General features: G+C 36.1%; 1 pseudogene; it reads left to right on the top strand.

Annotated features, from left to right (window-relative positions):
• Positions 1-12,685, top strand: part of LOC149192911 (polygalacturonate 4-alpha-galacturonosyltransferase-like) — a 41,027-nt pseudogene extending 28,342 nt beyond the window's left edge.
• Positions 12,686-15,707: the final 3,022 nt, after the last annotated feature.

Genomic DNA, 15,707 nt, shown 5'->3' with positions numbered 1-15,707 from the left:
GGTTAACTTGTTCAATGACTTGTATGTTTGGTTACAATTATTAAAGCCTCACTTGATTGTTTAATGCAGTAAATGGAGTGTAAGTCTAGTTACCATTGTCGAAGGCATGTTTTGTTGGTTAAATTAGTTAACATCATATACATTCAACTATGATTGTTAGAGCCATCCAAGGCTATTAAACCCATTTAAAGTAGTGCATAACATCGATGGGGGCTTGCTTATTGCATTGTGTGTGAGTATAGTGTGTTATTTTTTTTTGTAAGTCGAAGATTTTTCATTAATCAAAAAGAATGTACAAGGGCGTCAAAATGCATGGCTTATAATTATTTATATATTTAATGTAATATGCCTTTCATTAAGAAGAGGAAACAAACTTTGGGGGATAGGGGAAATGGCGTTGTCTAGGGGAAACGTCGATCTCATCTATCTCATCTTCACTCTCCCTTCCCTATCATTAGCATCCCTCTCCTTTTTTTCTTTATCCACCAACACCAATAATAGACTTTTTGTTAAGAAGTAGCATTGGATGACTCAGGACGAGGGTTAGAGCTCATATGTTTATCTTGGGTTTCTCCTTGGGGTTTTTGAGCTTATGTATCTTGCTTTAAATTCTTCTTAAAAGTCCCAACAATATCCTTTCCCATCTCTTGTTCATGAAACTTCAGCTTGCGAGCACAATATTCATCCTAAATTTCCTTTGAAGATTCATGTAGCCATTTTGCACCGAGGCCTATTCCTAGGGGGAGATTGGGAGGATCTACATTTGTCAACAGACCTTTTTATTTTTGTCCCATGCCACCCCAAACTTTATAGCCCATGTTTGTAGCCAAGATATACCCTCTTCCATATGTAAACTATTTATCAGATTGATAAAAAGAGAAGACTGAGCTCTTCCATGAGCTTTTATTTGAAGATGAGAATGACAGTGAAATGTTCATTTTTAACTGTACACCTAAACAAGCTTAGAGACCCTTCCACCTCACTGGCTTAAAATCTGGACTCAAACCATGGCAGAATGTGACATTTTGAAGCATGTCACTCTAGTCCCTTTGACAAGGAGTGACATGACACCTTTTGTGAAAGAGCAACAAGAGATTGTCACCTCTTGCCCCTTTGAAAGTGGTGAAACTTTTTAGAAAAAGGGTAAATGTCTAAAAACATCATGGAAAAAGGTTTCCAAAAATTTAAGAATGATTCCATTTTATTGAATCACTACTACAAGAGACTATCGCCTCTTCCCCCTTTGAAAAAGGTGAAACTATCTAGAAAAAAAAAATATCTGAAAACATCGTGAAAAAAAGTTTCCAAAGCATTTAAAAATGATTCCATTCCATTGAATCACTACTACATGAATAGATTTTTAAGACATTTATTTAATTTCATTTTGTCTCAACCATTTTTATTTATTAAATTTATCATAATCAAATCATATAAAATTTAATTTGCAGTATTACACCAAAAACATTATTTATTTAAGAATAAAAAAAATTATACAAATTTGATGAAAAATATCTAAAAAAATATCCATAATGTATAAAAATATATGTGATGGGACCAATAACATTGATGAAGCTATTGGCCATATCTATTATAAACCATTCATTCAAATATATTGACCTTAATATCAATGAAACCTACATGAATCAAGGGCATATGCATCCCCATGGAAGACATAGAGAGGAATTAGAAGAAATTCTTTTTTCATTTTTTCATATTAGCTTGTTAATACATACAATGGCAATTTAAGACCTATGCATCCCCATGGAAGACATTGAGAGGCATTAGAAGATATATATATATTTTTTTCATAAGAGCTTGTTAAAACATACCATGGCAATTTAATAACTTTATTTAAGACATTTTGTCTCCCGCGTACCAGTCACCAAATAAAATTTCGAGGTGGGTGATGCCATTTTTGTTCAAACCCTCAAGGAGCACCCTCGAGGAGCTTTCAAGAATGGAAGAAGAACAATGGGCGACGCAATTTTGTTCATACCCTAGATTTTTGAATTCTGGAGAAGGTTTCAGCAATTTTGTTCAAACCATGAATTTTTGAATTCTGGAGGAGGTTTCAGCAATGGAGACCAACGTTTTTCTATGAGTATCCTATTTTTCCCTTCCAGTTTGATAGAGGTAGGGGATTGTTGGGGTTTTGTGCAGGGAACGAGACACCTAACTAGAACTTGTGTGGCTCCTTGATTTCGCTATGGAACCCCAGACCCACATAAGGTTCAAACAGGGCTTTTCCTTTCCACCGTCACCCAAAAAATGCCCCTCTCTCTCTATAGGTTGTCGCCTTCTCCTCCAAGGTAGTGAAAGAGGTTGATAGACCTATTCCAGAAATTCTGGACTCGAGTAACTGATGAAAAAGCTTCGGTTGTTGGACATCCCCTTCGGAATCATACATTTTCCCTAGCACAGGCAACAAAAACCCCTCTGAGGCTGCTGCAGCAAAGGCCGTTGATAAATCTGGGGAAGAGGGAAAAAAATTCCTGGAGCCCATCGACCCGCCAAGCCTTGGGAAAGAACTTTCGACTGTATCCATTTCTCGCAGTGGTAAGTCTCTATCTGACTCTAGTTCTATTATCGAATTTCTGTCTTTGGAAGATTTGATGGTTATTGAAACCAGAGTAAATTAAAGGAAAGGAAAAACCATAGTAAATTAAATTCAGTTTGAATCCATCAAATAAAATAGACTTCTTTGACTAAGACTAATTCTATCCTAGCTTTAACTGATGGAATGCAAATTTGGCAGCTATGAAAAATAATGTGCAGCATGCACCGAGCATGGGTACTAGAAATTACTAGATGCTAGGAACTTTATAGCTTCATATATGATTTTATATAAACCTGCAACAGAGAAGGAATTCCGAGTGAGACACTATCTCCAAACCAAATTCAATTCAAGGGTGATTTCATAATAGAAGATTTGACCCTAAAGCAACCAAAGCTTCCTGGTTGTAGTCATGACAAAAGGCCTTAGATATAGATCATTTGACCAACAATTTGACAGAGAGCTCTATCCTAGAGATGCTTGATTGATGAGGCCTTGATCTCATTTCCTTTCTAGGATCTGCAACCTAGAATTTTGCAGTAGGAGTTTCAGTGCTTCACGATGACTGATCTTTGAAGAGGAAGGAGGTCAGTGTTGTCAGAAAACTTCTTGTGATTTCTTTCTTCCTTGCTTGGGCTTGCCCTCACCTTAGCTCTGATACCATTCTGGCGGGGCAAGCTAAACATGACAACAATAGAGGTAAGAAGTTGTAGATTCCTGTGTTGTCTGTCTTTTAGCTTCTAGAACATCATATGTTTTATTGCCAATTTCTGCTAAATTTAAAATTGACATACTGATCTAAGAAGAGGGTTTGCAATGCTAATAACCTCTTCTTCAGTCCATGTTGGCACACTCGAGTCTTGTTAAAGGACCAACTGTTTCTTGTGCAAAATTCGAAGTAGACGACAACATACAACATGTTTTCTGAGAATCAAAACAACTTCTAGAAGTGCTATGACATTAATCCAACACTATGTTTATAAACTGGTTCATACTAATGGACACAGGATGTGTAAAATGTATTCTTTAACAAAATTTTTCTCTATCAGCTGGTTTAAAGCTTACAACCTTACTCCTATCTTGAAGAAAGGGTACTTGCTTCCCTTTCACTTCATAGGTATATGAAAACCCAGTTTTGTAAGCACCCATAACCATGAATATTATACCAACTCCCTATGGTTAGTGCATCAATAATGTAAGTGTAACACTCATCCATGTGGCAGTCATAAGGCATTTAGGTAAGGTTTTACTAACATTGGCATCCCAGACCATTAAGATCTATCCATGGCCTAAAAATGATGTATTTTATTTACTAAATAGAAAACTCATCATTTCTCTCCCCAGTCATCCTCAAATGTTTTCTCTTCATTCTGAATGAGAAATCAATCAACAAGTCACCATTTTAAATGTTAGAAAGAAAAATTAGTCAACAAAGTTAAGCTATTTAATAGAAAAGTGCAGTTGATCGATGATTAATTTAAATTGGGCTATTGAGGAAACATGTTGAAACTTGAAATTTGTATTTATTATGTCCCAATTGTGCAACCTAGAATGATTTATAACTCTATGTTGATCGATAGCACAAAGTTATTGCAAAAACAAACATTTTTATCAATATCAAAAGCCATCAATTTATTCAAAATGAAATTGATGTTGAACTAAGGGACATTTTTGTGTGAATGTACTGGTAGGTTACATTGCTTGGGAAAACACTTGAGTACCTCCTCATTTTATGGGTGTTACTCCAGGTAAACCCTAGAATCTTTGGGGCACAAGGCTTGAAGCCATTAGAACAATATGTCTGTTAAGAAGTCATCATGTCACTTGTGGGAATTGAATCGAGGTGGGGAGGTTAACAACATTCCTCCCAACCACCTGAGCTAGATCCAATTAACTACTGAAGAAATAACTTACGAATTAATGTTTTGTTATCAAATAACACTAATATGTCATGAGCATATCTATCTCTTCACATTATTTTCTAAAGACTCCTATTTTTCCATTAAATAATCTATAAAATCATGTTCAAAGCCAACTTTTGTAAGTAACCAAGCTTCTAATAGGTTTATATCAAGATATGGTGTCGTCCCAAAATCAAAAGAGCTTCTACAGATTACACTTGTGCCTTTCCATTTGATTCAGAATGCAGTGTAGCCATAATGGATTCGAGTGGATCTTCTCTATATAAAATGTATTGTCGAGGTTGTACCTGTAGTCAATTTGGTATTTCTCAGGGAAGACAAACATTAATGTGCTTCATAATGAATATTGGCAACATGTTTTCCATGTGTGTTTGTAACATTGATGTGGCATATGTCAGCCAAAGATGTTACTTAACATAATAATAATTATAAGGTTGATGTATTATTATTAAAAAAGATCATCAAATCAAATTTTTTTGGTAGTGAAAAAACTTCAAGAAAAGTTTGCATCTGATGGATTTGATCCTTCTTGGTGCTTGATAGATCTAGGGATAACATGGATCTAGACTGGTAGAGAAAATAAAAAGCATATATTTCAATGTGAGGAGTCACAACTGCCAGAGGATCCCTCTATACCAGCAGGAATGCAACCATGGGCTGCTACTCAAGCAATGTTGTTTGGAGGCAGATAAGAAGAATATGGATAGGATTCAGAGGCCTTTCCTTTTGCTATTCACTCAACACATTACCAATCAAAGCCATTCTATTAAGGGAAAGGAAAAACCAGAGTAAATTAAATTCAGTTTGAATCCATCAAATAAAATAGACTTCTTTGACTAAGACTAATTCTATCCTAGCTTTAACTGATGGAATGAAAATTTGGCAGCTATGAAAAATAATGTGCAGCATGCACTGAGCATGGGTACTAGAAATTACTAATTAGAGTATATAAAGGTTTTTTAAACCCAAGATGTAAAAATCATATAAAAAGTGATGGCTCTAGGCTAAACCCACGTGTGTGTCCTGATTGCCTCAATGAGTTGATATGAGAAGAAATGTTGAGATGCATTTGGCTTAGACACCAATAACAGTCATACCTATTTAAATGAGATTTTAGAACATTGTGTTTCAGATTTCAAGATCCTTGAAATGATCTTTATTTGTCATGAACCCCCTTTCCTTTGATACCAGAATCTCAGAGATGCACAAAGGTTGATCCTTTACCTTCAATAAGCATCTACCCAATGGAAAACCACGAACACTATTTTTCAAACCCTCTTGATTGATGTCCAAGGGCTAAGGATACTTCACCTTTTGTAGCCTTTTATACTTCTCTGTGAGACAGAAAAAGCCCTAATACAAGGCCGAAGGCATGTCAATGAGCTCAAGAATAATATTATATATATGAGCTTAGATGCTAGGAACTTTATAGCTTCAGATATGATTTTATATAAACCTACAACAGAGAAGGAATTCCGAGTGAGACACTATCTCCAAACCAAATTCAATTCAAGGGTGATTTCATAATAGAAGATTTGACCCTAAAGCAACCAAAGCTTCCTGGTTGTAGTCATGACAAAAGGCCTTAGATATAGATCATTTGACCAACAATTTGATAGAGAGCTCTGTCCTAGAGATGCTTGATTGATGAGGCCTTGATCTCATTCCCTTTCTGGGATCTTCAACCTAGAATTTTGTAGTAGGAGTTTTAGTGCTTCACGATGACTGATCTTTGAAGAGGAAGGAGGTTAGAATTGTCAAAAAACTTCTTGTGATTTCTTTCTTCCTTGCTTGGGCTTGACCTCACCTTAGCTCTGATACCTTGCCCTCACCTTAGCTCTGATACCATTCTGGCAGGGCAAGCCAGAATGGTGCCCCCTATTGGGCCTGCGCTAGGTCAGTACCGCCCAAACCTTATGACATTCTACAAAGAGTTTAATGCCCGCAGTCAACACTACAAGCCCAAGACACCAATTCTGAAGAATGTAGTGCAACATAGCTAATGACCACCAAATATTAAATTTTTAATAAAAAATACTTAAAAGGAAAAAAATATCTTAACCCTAGGGCCCTAAAAAACCTAACCCTAGTAATTAATGGTAATATTTAATTTTTAAAGTTAGAGTAAAAGTTGATATTCTCTTTATTTTTCCTTTTTGAAAATAAAAGATAAGGATAATTTCAAATTTGACTTAAATTTTTAATATTAACATTAAATGTTTCAGGTTGTTTCAGAGTGGTTCCAACTTCATTCAATTTTGAGAAAGTCAAATTTTAGATCCCATTCAAAACTTAGTGGTGATTGTTTGAACCACTTATTTCTAATGAGTCCTAGACTTTGACTTCGATTTTTTCATGTGCATTTATTGCATAATCATATTCCTCGTGAGACTTTGCAGTAGAAGTTGATATTTAATCCATTGCAATCACTTGACCTAGCTTAGGGAACCATCAACTACCCCTCCCAAGTTGCTCCTAAACATTGAAATTTTCTTTGGAAGCACGCATTCATTTTATCCGTTAGATCATTTTTTTCCACTGTGATAATCCAACAACACCCCTGCTAATATATGCTTGGAAATCCATCTCATCTTTACTGCTACCTTATAAACACTCTTAAATCTTGTGTCTCTAATCTGAAAGAGGAAGAACTAGAAAGGGCAGGTTCTTGGCCCTCTTCTCAACCCACAATATGTTTAGCTTCTCTCTTGTGCTTACACTCTAGTATTCTCGCAGCTTCAGAATCACGAATCTTAAACACAGTCTCATGATGTGCATTCAGGGAGGCATAATTCACCCTTGCTTTGCATCAAATTACCCCCCTAGCATTCCCTTTACCTTTACATGCCTCAATGCAAGGCATGCCAAGTCGGTACCTGCTCAGTTAAATTAGTAAGTTGAGGGGTGTCATATATACCCAACGTTGCCTGCCTGTTCTTCCTCTTCCTATGTCGTAGTGTATGAACAGTCAGCCAGACTGGTGAGGATCCCCATTAATAATAACATCTATGTTGGCATCTGAATCAGAATGACATGTTTCCCTTAATTATATGTTTTGGTTTTTTAACCAAAAAGGCTAACAGAGATAGAGACCCTCAAATCTGTCTACTTCCAGCCCCTATGCCCATTTTCATCTAGGTTTTTACCATGTCAGTGTCCCTTTCTTTCTCAAAACTGCATGAAATCAACTATCCATTTCGTAATGCCTTTGGTAAATTTTTCTATCAAATGCTCTGAAGTATATATGAGATCTAAGGGTTTTTTTGGTTGTTGTTGAATTCATATATTTCTGCTAACCATGATATGGGTTTGATGTAGAGGATTATGATTAAGTAAGGGTTGCATTGGTCGATATCTGTTTAGGAGGAGGAGAAGGAGAAAAGTGGTATTATGGTTGAGAGCTAAAGATGCCTATGAAAAGAGGAGGTGTGTGGAATGGAGGGTGGTAGGGCTACCAATGTGGTAGAAATGGAGGATGGGGAGGTCAGGGTTTTCATCATCAAATACCTGTGGTGGGCTTCCTTGTTATCTTTGTGGTTATGCCATTGGTTTTTCTGGAAGCTAGGTTTCATCACTCCACATCTACATCTACAACTGGTAAGCTTCTTCCTTCCCTCCTCCCTCACTGGTAAGCTTCTTCCTGCCCTCCTCCCTCGTCAGGTTGCTTCTGTCTCTTTTTTTGGGGTGGGTCAGCATTTAATTTATCTTTATTGGCAAGCATGCCCTTTCTTAATCTGGTAGTATTACAATGAAGTGTAGACTTCTTACAACATTCAAGTAAGATCTCCATTACAATGAAGTGTAGACTTCTTACAACATTCAAGTAAGATCTCCATTACAATGAAGTGTAGTTATCTTATACTATTTTAGAAAGATCCCTTTCATTGAGAACCCATTGAACAATGTATTTATGTGATTTGAGCCTTGGCAGGGAATTATCATCACCCTCGGTTAACCATTGAACTAAGACCCCATGGACCTGCTTCGAAATTTGATTTGCCTTCACCACCCCTAGTTAACCATTGAACCAAAACCCCATGGACCTACTTTGGAATTTGATTTTCCTTTTAGCTTTTTTGCAGGATCTGAAGGCGCAGATGTTATCAAACTTACTTTCCTCGCTTATTGTCAAAAGTTTAGCACCTCTAGCATTTTTCCAGACATTTTGTGAGTTTTCTTTATAGGTTTCCTTTCATTTGATCTGTGTGAAGCTGTGAACTCCATCTCTGCATTAACACGGTACAATACCTACCAGGAGAAAGATTCAAAGTTTGTACCTCTCTCATGCAAGAGAAAAGGTTTTACCAACTGCCCCTAGGGTAATTTCCCTTGCCAAAGATAATGAAACCATTCATCCCGATAGCAAGAAATAACAATGCTCTTTCCATTTTTTAACAAAGGGAAATGCATATGACTGGTAAATTCGCTGGGAAACTGCTCGGTGAATTCGCTGGGCACTCCTCATTCTAAGGAGGATGGTACTAAGTGTGCGTTGGATTCTACATAAGCTAGATGGGTATTATAAAAATATATTTGTTAAGAGTTTAGTTCAACATCTTACTCATGGGAATTGAATCTGGGTGGGAAGGGTAACAATCATTCTTCCCATCCACTCATTATCCAAGCCAGACCCACTTTCCATCCATAAAGCTAAATCCACTTCTCATTAGTCAAGCTAAAACCAGTTCTGATCCACCCAACCTAGACCCAATTCACAACAAAAATCTTGTTCACCAGCTACTTTTTGCTATACATATCATTTTCACACTGTTCCCACAGTGTTCAGAGCACATTGGCCAAAACAAACAATAGATATTATACACACCATTTTATTATTGATGTGTAATGAAATATCGATCTTAGCATATGCATGATAGCAAAGCAACCCCCTTTTTAGTGTTTCAGTATTTTTATAGATATTCTTCTCCATCAAGTCTTTCTACCTGACCTTTTATGCATTTTTTGTCATTTAAAACAGTAGGGCACAACTTCTCAGGAGATGGATCTGTTAGAATGGTATTCTCTTTCCACATCTTGAAAACCAATTCTATTTTTCTATGGCCATTTTGTTCTTTTTCAGGATCTGGGCAATGCACTTGCACTTACGTTAGTCTAATCCTAGAAAATAAATAGTGTCCCTAAACTAAAATTTAATCGACCTGAGTGGATTGAAATAGAGAGGAATTATTGAGGATATTGGAGCTTTGTCATATGTTTAAAATCACTCTTATCTATTTATCTGTGGGGTTCACAGGAATAGGCAGATGACTGGAGAAAGCAGAGTTTAACAGAGAGCATTGACTCTCTCTTCCCAAAGGAGGCAAGTATAAGAAACCTACTGCATTTGGATATCTTAAATTTGATTTCTCCCCTATTGAGCAGAGAATTGAAAATAAATTTTATTTACTAGGCAGGTGATTGATGTCATAACAGCTAACACAGAGGACTCGAGAACTCTAAACTTAAATATTGTTAGACGGAATGATTTATCTTCCTCATGGGTATTATAAAATCCCTCTAAAGTAAACTAAATGGATATTACTAACTCTAAGGTACGATTGGTGAAGATTTTGGTTATTTTCTCTATTGAACATGTAAGGAAACCTGTGTGATGATGATCTATGTAGTTGAGTAGGGTTGTATTAAGTAGGAAGTGAAAAATGACATTGGCAGGGGTGCTTCTCTATTTCTAATGGTGTACATCAAGCAGAGGCAAACGACTTCTAGAGACAACTCATAAAAGTTTCATTCGCAACAAGATGGTTTGATCTTCAATGAATAAGGTGAGGAAAATCCTGAGGGGGGTAAAATGAATGGCGAGGTGTAGAAAAGAAAAATCCAATGACGAAGAACTACTTACGAGCTTTCAAGAGGATGACACATGAAGGGAACATCGAGACATCAAAGAGAATGCTCTTGATGGTAAGTTTTGATTTTCCCTGGTTAACTAATCTGTGTTGTTGGTAGCCTACTATAAGGTAATGTCTAGTCAAACTCTCAGGACAATGGTTGTTGTAATGCAAACCATTTGCAGCTTGAAGAAAGTCCAACAAAAGTTTTGCAGAGGGTAAAATTCTTTGCTGCACTAGATCGCTACTTTTTGTTCTCATGGAAAAGGGAATTGTTATATTATTTTCCAAAATCCTTTTTGAATGTTACTTCTCCAATAGAAAAATTTTATATTTCTTAGATTTTAGCATAGTATGCTTTAATTTATAGTAGTTTAATGCTTACAGCAATTGAGACAAAAGAGGAGGGAGAAAAGGTCAATAGAGCTGATCCAACAAGATGAAGAAGAACCCATTGAGCTTGAAAACACAACAATTAAATGTTCCAAGGAGGTAGATTCTGCTGTCTTGGGAAAATATAGCATTTGGAGGTGGGAGAATGAGAACGATAATTCTGACTCCATTGTTAGATTGATGTGAGACCAACTGATCATGGCTAGGGTGTATTCAAGCATTTCCCAGGCTTGGACTAATCTTGATTTATGCCAAGAATTGATGCTTCGTATTAAAGAATGTTAGCATACATTGGGTGAGGCTAATGCAGATTCTGATCTACCTCAAAGGTAATAGTTTTTCACATTGGCTGCTTCTAAATCAAGATTAGTAAGTGCTTCCATTTACATTTGGTGTTCATATCCTTTGTTTCTTTTAAAGTTGCAATGTGCGTGTCAATCTTTCTGCCTTTCATTCTCTTTTTCATGGCCGATAATTGATATGAATGTTTTAGTGCACCTAAGAAGATCAAGGCTATGGTTCATGTCCTATCCAAGGCTAGAGAACAATTTTATGGTTGTGCGACAGTAACAAAGAAGTTTCGAGCCATGCTTCAGTGTGCATATGAGCAAGTAAGGACCTTGAAAAAGAAAAGTACATTTTAAAATCAGCTAGAAGCAAAGAATGTTCCCAAGGGCCTGCACTATCTGTCCATGCGATTGAACATTGATTATTACTTGCTTCCTCTTGAAAAGCGAGAATTTCCTAAAAAGGACAAGTTGGATGATTCGACTCTTTATCACTATGCATTATTTTTTGACAATGTATTGGTTGCATCTCTGGTTGTGAATTCAACTGTAATGAATTCTAAGGTGAAGTGTTATTAATTTAAAATACTCTAAATTTTGGAAGTCCAACAATTTTGTTGCATTTTACATTTAATATTTAGATCTCATTGTAGGTGATTTACTTGTGTTTGCAGGAATCTGAGAAACATGTATTTCATCTTGTCACAGACAAGTTAAATTTTGGGGCCATGAAAATGTGGTTTTTACTTAATCCCCCAAGGAAAGTTGTGATACATGTAGAAAATGTTGATGATTTTAAATGGCTCAATTCCTCCTATTTCCATGTGCTTTGCCAACTTGAATCCGTAGCTATGAAAGAGTATTATTTCAAGGCAAATCACCTGACTGCACTCTCAGTGGGTTCCTCCAATTTGAAATATAGAAATCCAAAATAGTTATCCATGCTAATCATCTTTTTTTATATCTTCCACAAGTTTATCCCAAACTAGACAAGTTAATTTTCTTGGATGATGATATTGTGGTGAAAAAATATTTGACGCCCTTGTGGTCAATAGATCTTCATGGAAAGTTTAATCATATAGTGGAAACTTGTGGAGAAATTTTTCACCGGTTTGACAAATACCTTAATTTTTCCAATTTGCACATAACTAGGCACTTTGATCCTAATGGTTGTGGTTGGGCATATGGGATGAATGTATTTGATCTCAAAGAATGGAAGAAAGAAGATATAACTGGAATATATCACAATTGTCAGAACATGGTAAGTGTGTAGTGTGGTTTATTTATGTTAATTCTTGTGATGCTTACTTTAAAGTATTTGAAGTAAATCTGAAGTAATTAGCTAGAAAACTTAATGGGTTTTTCCTTGTTTGATTTATAAGTTTTTCTTTTATTGCATGTCATAATGAGGATAGAGTGTTGTGGAATCTTGGAACACTACCCCCTGGATTGATCATGGTTTATGGCTTGAACCATGCTTTGGCCAAGTCTTGGCATCTATTGGGTTTAGGATATAATCCTAGTTTGGACCATTCAGAGATTGACAATGCAACTGTTGTTCATTACAATGGGAACATGAAACATTGGTTAGAGCTGGCAATGATGAAGTACAAGCCTTACCGGACAAAATATATAAAATATGATCATCCTTTCTTACAACAATGCAATATAAATGAATAGTTGTGACCTCAATATTCATACTGCCAGAGATTGTTAGATGTAAAGTGTAAAGGCCCTTGATTCTAGAAGTCTTGTCTGCCTCTATTCATTTTGATAATTCATTCTAACTCATTTGTTTTTGGAGTTCCACAACATGTTTCTTGTTTATGGCTTAATGAGTCAGGTTTTTGGAGGTCCAGTGGCCTAGCTAGGTTTAATATTTACAAATTATATGTCCTCGTTATATTCCTTCATAGTTGGAAGTAAACCCCTATATAAGTATTCCTTGCATTTGCCTGGCTTCCTCTGAGGAAGAATGGCCACAGAATGAAGAATCGAGCCCAAAGGAAGAAAAGGATGACCAGGAAGAGCTCGAACTTGTAACTTGGCTGATGGCAGACGATGACGAAGATGATGAAGACAATCAGTTGGCGAATGTGTCCAATGTAGACGATGATCAAGATGCTTCTGCCAACAAAAATCAAGATGCTTCTGCTAAAACTGATGATGAGGTAATTTTGTCAAACTCTATTTCTTTTGCACTCCCTTTATTTGTCTTTGGTGCTTTTCAAAGCCCTTTTTTCTTAAAATTTTATCATTTTGTCCTATCCCCCCTGCTTGTCTTTGGCGCACCGTGCAAGTTTGAGTCTTCCATTCTATGTGGTCTAGGGTAGGCAGTGATTGCTATGAGTAATAGAGGTAAAAACCAGAAATCCAACACACTAATGCAGCAGAGGAGAATTTTCAGTTATGGGATATGAATCTATAAATCCAATACAAAAATAGGTGAAAAACTATAAGTAGAACCCCAGAAACCAGTGGCGAGGATGGAAACATAAAATCCAAAGTCAAGAAGAGTGCAATCTTAGATAACAGTAATATAAATTCCTGATTATGGACTTTATAACAATTTAGTTTCTAGTTCAGTTGATTGCATCTAAGTGTCTTAACGAAAGATTGTGCAAATATAGATGTAGGATTTAGATCTCATGCACCAGTCTTACTTGCGCTTGTGGCGGGGAGGAGGCTAATTCGATTTAGCAAAAGCTCTGCAACATCACAATTGCATTTTCCCTGAGAAAGGATTGTGCAAAGCTAGATGTAGGATCTAGATCTGATGCAATTTCCCTAGCTGCTTATGTGAAGGGAGATAGCTATTTCGATTTAGCAATAGATTTGCAGCATCAAAATTGCATTTTCCTTTAGAAAAGATTGTGGGGAACTAGATGTAGGATCTAGATCTGATGCACTTGCTCTACTTGCTTATTTGGTATTTTTTGCAAGAGAGAAGGCTATTTGATTCAGAGAAGGCTCCTTGATTTTGCAATGGCTCTGCAGGATCACAAGTGCATCCAATATTAGTTTTTGGAAAAAGAAAATAAAAATTAAAGAGTTAAAACTATACACCCAATACAGGGATGCAAGCGAGTCCGCTTCTGGCTAAAGCCCATAATTTGGAAGCAAGTATGGGAGGAAAAAATCATAAACCCAATACAGAGAATGGAGAAATGTATAACAAAAACATGCCTCAACATGAAAAAGACCAGTATTAGAGCTAATAACATAAACCCAATACAGATAACAGAAAACACTTATGCAGAAAGCATGCCTAAAGACCAGTATTGGAGAGCTAAAAGCATAGACCCAAATGACAAAATATACCTAAAGGCTTGTAGTGAAACTAAAACCATAAACCCAACACAGAATGGCAGAGAAATCACAACAACAACACCAGGAAGGCATCTAGGAAGGCCAAGGGGAAGTCTTGGCAAGGAACCCAAGAAGGCTTAAATAGAAAAAGTTTATGCAAATTTCCACGGTATCATACAGGGGAGGGAGTTTCCTGGTCTAATCTCAAGTAGAAAAAATGTGTGGAATTGTCCAACTAATAGCTCGGAAGCAGCAGAGACTGTTAATAATAATCATAAAGTGGACCTTAAAACTATGAAAAGGAAAAGTAGGTAGAAGGTGGTGCACAAGGAGCCGGTGTAGTTTAGCCATTAAACTGTTTGCAATCTTATTATTATTATTTTATTTGGGGTATATACCCATTATAAAATTTCTTCATAGGATTAATCTGCTTATTTATTGAAAAAGAAAAGAGTGGGATATGTTCAGAAAAATTGATGTCCAGTCAAGTTGAAATTGATATTTGATTTTATCAATTTCCTAGATGTTACAACAATGGTCAGTGGGACCCAAATCACTGTGATTGGTATGAATATAAAAATGCAAACTTAAAAATCTAGAACTGCAGTTGGAACAGGGTCCAGGGATTGCTTGAATCTCTTCATGTGGAATTTGAAAAATCTGCCAACAGACAAAAGAAAATATTTTAAAATTTTGTTATCATGGAAACCATATTGGGGTTTGATTCATTGTTGTACAACAGAGGACAACAGGGGCGGCAACCAGTTAGTGGCTGGAATCAGTTTGGATAAATTTAAGGGAAAATGGAGAGTATCACATGTCCCAAAATTTTAGGTACACATGGATGTGATTCAATATGCAAAATTTCAATTTGATGAATATGCTTATATATCAAACAAGTTGTTTTTAGTGAGATTTTTTGGAAGTGTTTTAGTGGGGTTTTTAGGTTTAATTTCTCTAAAATTTGGTAGGAATTTATTGAAATCACAAGCTTGATGGGTAACCCCTACACAATAGAAGTGTCCTAAAGGTTTTTTAAGGCGCTAAATCTACATATACAGTCAAAAAATCAGTTTAAATAACACAAATCAAGATTTCACCTCAAATTTTTCTATTGGATTCTGACACTAGAAAGTCCAAAATATCACACTAAAATCAACTCCTATATCAAATTGTTAACCCCAACTCAATGAATCCAAATGTGGATTATATGGAATTTTTTTTTTTTAAATATAAGAAGGATGGGATTGGTTGAAAATTTTGAGACAAAATGGGGTCACCACTACAGTGTAGTGTCTGTACATTTTGAATGAATGTATGATATATGAAAGCATCAATGTCTTTTACTATTTTGTTTTTTTAGGAATGGAAGGCAGACAAGTCTCTTCTAGGT

This window comes from Pinus tabuliformis, chromosome 2_2 (assembly GCF_031772625.1).
Source record: "Pinus tabuliformis cultivar Carrire ecotype Pingquan chromosome 2_2, CPIR1, whole genome shotgun sequence".
Taxonomy (NCBI): domain Eukaryota; kingdom Viridiplantae; phylum Streptophyta; class Pinopsida; order Pinales; family Pinaceae; genus Pinus; species Pinus tabuliformis.
Note: the sequence above shows the minus strand (reverse complement) of the source record. Positions and strands in the feature narration are given on the sequence as shown.